We start from the raw sequence: 5,536 nt of genomic DNA, 5'->3' as shown, positions 1-5,536 counted from the left end.
AGATAGATAGATAGATAGATAGATAGATAGATAGATAGATAGATAGATAGATAGATAGATAGATAGATAGATAGATAGATAGATAGATAGTTAGATAGTTAGTTAGTTTGTTAGTTAGTTACTTACTAAGTAACTAAGTTAGTTAGTTAGCTAGCTACTTAGTTAGTTACTTAGTTAGTTAGCTAGTTACTTAGTAATTTAGTTAGTTAGCTATTCCGATCCTAAGAAATACACTTACGTCACCTATATGCCAATTTAACGTTCTCTAAACAGAGCCTCTGCTGAAGAGCGATCTTACGAACTCCGGCCAGTAAGCAATCCAGCCAGACTGATCCATTGCTAACTAATTCATCGAACGCATCCAAGGACCGTAAATTTTGTATTAAGTTATTTATGGACTAATTAGTAGTTCATAATCCCTTTCCTAAAACCATAATGGAGTCGGCACAACTCAATTTCAGTAAACTCAGTTTTATGTCGGTACAAAGTTGGTGTCGACGTCGACTTAGTGCCGACAACAACTTACATAATAACGACTTTTGTTTCATCAAAAACGGCAATTGATTTATGAAGTGAAATCAGTTAAATCAATTTTTATAAGAATATTTTCAGAGCATTATAATCGGTTCTTTCGATGCCACCATCCGAAAATTTATTGCGGTATTTTTGGCAAACGAATCTTTATTTAGGCTTAGACTTTAATGTCGTTTATTAACACCTTGGAATTTCATAAACGCTAATAAAATTTTTTGTGAATTATGAACCGATCCTCATAAATGCAAATAGACAATCTCACCCTCTGGGGGCTATGCAGGTGAGATATTGTGTAATGAAATAGACGAATGGTTAGATAGTTTCTTGTTTTTGTGAATTATGAATCGATCCTCCGAAAATCTGCCATGAATGATCTTGTTTATTAAAAATGATTTTTATGACAAATTATTATCGCTTTACTGCTTTTACTGTATTCCAAGAAGTCGCATATATATTATTAAAGGCTAGATGACAACATGTACCGATATCATGTTATGTTACAGAGTCATAATATAAATGTCGATTCTAATTTCGAACTCTATTGTGTTTTCAACGGATTCTTAGATCTTTTTAGAATCTTAGAAATAACTAAGAATAAGAAACCAGATCCACTTATGTGGATTTGTAACCAATATTTCAATAAGTTATGAAAATATACTTTTAATAACAACCATGTTTGTTGTTTATGAGTATAAAAAGTATTTGTTTTATAAAAAATTTATTTAAATTTTTGTGGTCTAAAAAAGCGTGGACTTTATGATAAATTTGAGGTTTTAAAAGCAACGACATTTGAACTTATATGTAGTGTGGTAGTCTACTGAAAAGATTTTAATATATAATTATCTAACATTTAACCTAAGTGATGAAAAATAGTACTTTTGTTTTAAGTACTTTTTTCTTAAGATTTTCTAATTCTAAATCTAATTTATTACTTTTGAATAATAATTTTACTTAAAATACCGGCACTTCATATAATTTTGTGTAGTCTAATGCATGGGTTTTTTATTTACTTCTATATTAGTACCTTACTTCCTGCTAAGCCAAACTTAGTAATTTGGTACTTTTTTTCTATGACATTTGAACATGTGAAAATATTTACACTAAAGCCTACTGGGGGCAATAAATTTATTCCATTTTTTTGTTATTTTTTTTTTTCAAAATAATATTTGTGGTCAAAAAGTGTGACTTTTATGATAATAAGGGTTTATTCGTTGTCACAATTTAGCCAGAAAGATTTGGTACTTTTTGCGGTTTAATTATGGTTTCAATACTTGATAGAATGAATGGATTAGTTAGAGTTGGTGCAATATCATTTTGTTTTGATGATTTAGTCGTATTCTGCTTTAAATCAAAGTTCCAGAAATCTTTTGTTACCAAAAAGATTATTTCCCATTGTCGGGAGTTTAGCTTAATAATTAATAAGCTTTTTATTAATATAGTTATAAAGAGAGAATGAGAGAGAAAAGGAGAGAAGTGATGTATGATAAAGTTGAGAGCTAGAGAGCTATGATAAAGTTGATTTTAACGGCTTAGAACATGTCTTTGTATTTCAAGATTATGGTATATATCGTTAGGTTATATAGACTTAACTTGTTTTGACCGGCTTAGAGTAAATTACTTATTTCTCCATCTCTTTATATTTAGTGAAGATCTAATGAAGATAATTCAATAAAATTTTGCACTTTAAATATAAGAATTATATTGACAAACCCAAAGAATCGCATTAGTTTTCCGAGATATCATGTCATGAATATTAAGAGTTTTTTTTTTGCAATATTTGAGACGTTAAAACTGCTAAAAAATAACTGTACATATAAAATCTATTACTTTATCTGAAAGTCCCAATTGTCAACCTATTAAGACTTAAATCTTTAAATAATTACAACTGCGGATCCAGTTCAATAGGTTGGCGGATTGTGTATTGGATTTTGGTTGAAATTTTGAAGAAGGCCAAATGACAGATTAATCTTTCGGGTAACATACAAACTATAATTACAACATCTAAAATATGCCCAAAAACGAGAAGTTTATCACAAAACCTAATGTGATTAAGAAAGTCAGATGGTAGATTTGGATTCAACGCCCCTCAATTCTTTAGTTTTTTTTTCCAAATTTTATTACATGTGTAATTGCAACAGAGATGTTGCAATAAGTATTTGATTAAAAAGTTTTGACTAATAAGTTTAAGACATTACCAAACTACATCTGCGTAATGCAAATGGTAAGTAAAGGCTATATAAAGATTTTAAATTTTATAAACTTTTAGAAGTTTTTCAAAATTTATAATTTTTTTAAAATTAAGACATGTTTATCTATAGTAAATAAATATAATTTTTTGTTAATAACATTACAACAACAAAAACAGACTTTACTAAAATGTCATGTTGTTTTTGTATTTAGACAAAAAAAAAAAGACCCTTATTCGCGTGAATAATTCAATTGTCGATTGTGTAACATTTCATGTCAATATTGTTTAATAATCAGTTTTGTTGTTGTTGTAGTTTTTTTATTATTTAGTTAATATATTTTTTTTTGCCTAATATAAATACATATTTACAAATATTTAAACATATTTATTACGTATTTATTTTATAGCAAATTTATCAACAAAATCATGCAAAAAAATTAGCATTTGATTGTCGTAAATATATGGAAAACACAAATTTTTTAGTGACAAAACTTATTTGTTTAACAATAACAGCAGCAGCAAAGTTTTTGCACAAAAAAATCAAATAAAATTAAAAATTTTGATTTTAAACAAAAACTCTCATAGATAAAAAATATTATAACTAAATAATATAAAATAAAAAACGCATAATTGCTATATAAAAAAAATATTTAAAAATATTCGAAAAATGGGGAGGGCATAGTATTAATTGTAGTATTCACTGAATTTTATTACTACAGGTGATAAGTGCAACAAAAGGGGGATGTTTTGGTTATTTTTTTTTTATTTGCTTATAAAATTAATTAATTATTTAAAAATAAATTTAATGATGCTTAAAATTGGCATTTTTTTCTTTATTATTTTTAATGTATTTATTTTTTCCCATTTTTTTTTTAATTTAATTTCATTCTGTTTGATTTGATTTTAATTTATTTAATTTTGTGTTGTTGTGTTGATATTTGCGAAAAAAGACAAAGTGTTTTATGGCTGCTGTTGATGATAATGTTTTTTTGTTTTTTATTTTTTACTTTTTGATAAATAAATAAATAAATAAAAAGCGTAGTAGGTTTAATACCGTGAGATACTTTGGGATTTTGTTGCTGTTTTTTTTCTGTTTAATTTAGAATAAAATATAGACAAATTTCCAGATAAAACATTGAAAATAATTTTAATTTAGAAATTTTATGAGTCACAATCACATGGATATGGAAAGAGATCATACAAATTGGAATTTAAATAAAATAGATAAACTTTCTCAAGGAGTTTAAATAAGAAGTAAAACCAAAATAGTTCAGTTTTAGTTCTGTTCTAGTTCTGTTCTAGTTCTGTTCTAGTTCTGTTCTAGTTCTGTTCTAGTTCTGTTCTAGTTCTGTTCTAGTTCTGTTCTAGTTCTGTTCTAGTTCTGTTCTAGTTCTGTTCTAGTTCCGTTCTAGTTCTGTTCTAGTTCTGTTCTAGTTCTGTTCTAGTTCTGTTCTAGTTCTAGTTCTATTTCTTTTCTTAATCTATTCTAATTCTCTTCTAGTTCTGTCATCGTAAAATTTTTTTAAAGAAACCATTTTCTTAATACAGAGCTTGCACCAACATGCACTTGCTTGATTCAACTCAATCCTTCTTAATCAAGAGTTCATGGCCTTTTTTGTCACACACAGTTGTAGTTGTTGCAATTGCTGTTATTTTAAGGAAATTGCACTAAATCTCTTAGCAAAGCACAAACACCTGCTCATACTAACAGACGGACAAACACACACACACACACACAAATGGCAAACAAAACATTTGGCACTTTTTGCAAACGCACACACACACACATCTCTCTCTCAAACACAATCTGAGAGTTTAGAGAGGCTTAATACGAAGGACCATAAAATTGTAAACCAGAAGGGGAGAAGGTGAAATAAAATAATGAACCTCTAAAATCCACGCCTTACACTTAAACACGTATGCATGCTTAGTTCACAATAACACATGCCTGACACCTTATTTAATCGCTTAAATACGGACTTAAATAAACTATCATCTGGTATCGAATTTCTGTCCGTCCGCTAGTCAATGTATACCTACACATTTACATGCATTAAAATTATCATACATACTTTACTAGAACATACACTAGTCTTTAGTTAAAAACCTATTTATGATGCCTACTAAAATTGCAACAACAATAACTAAAAGATCAACACTTGTCGGTTCATACATGCAGATGAGTTGCATGGTGACTGAATAGTAGTGTAAGTATTTGTAATCATTATTACATACAACAATTATATTGCACTCATAAATGGATTGAAACACAAAATAATAATAAAAATAAAATAATAATAAAAAAAGGCTAAAAGGTGGTGAAAACAAGGTGATAGATAGATAAATACTTACACACGTACTTAAAGGCTCACAAATACAAACACACACCTCAATGAGTGCCCACCTATGAGAACTTATTCATGGAAATATTTAGTTTAGGTGCAAGTATATACTTGCATCTATCATACATAATCTGCATGTATTACTATAGTATGTAGTTGATTGCGCATATCCGTATAATACAGCCTAGGTTAGAAATCTAGCATGTTTAGTTAAAAACCGCCATAATAAGAGATGTCAAGGTATCACTTGTCTAACCGGAAGTAGAGTGACATATCAAAAAATTTAGTTTCCACTAGTTGTCATTTTTAAAAAGAAAAATTTTTCGTTTACTCATCAGTTCTAGTTCAGTTCTAGTTCAGTTCCAGTTCAGTTCTAGTTCTAGTTCTATTTCAGTTCTAGTTCAGTTCTAGTTCAGTTCTAGTTCAGTTCTAGTTCAGTTCTAGTTCAGTTCTAGTTCAGTTCTAGTTCAGT

The sequence above is a fragment of the Lucilia cuprina genome, chromosome 2, assembly GCF_022045245.1.
Source record: "Lucilia cuprina isolate Lc7/37 chromosome 2, ASM2204524v1, whole genome shotgun sequence".
Taxonomy (NCBI): Eukaryota; Metazoa; Arthropoda; class Insecta; order Diptera; family Calliphoridae; genus Lucilia; species Lucilia cuprina.
This window is presented reverse-complemented; position numbering follows the sequence as displayed.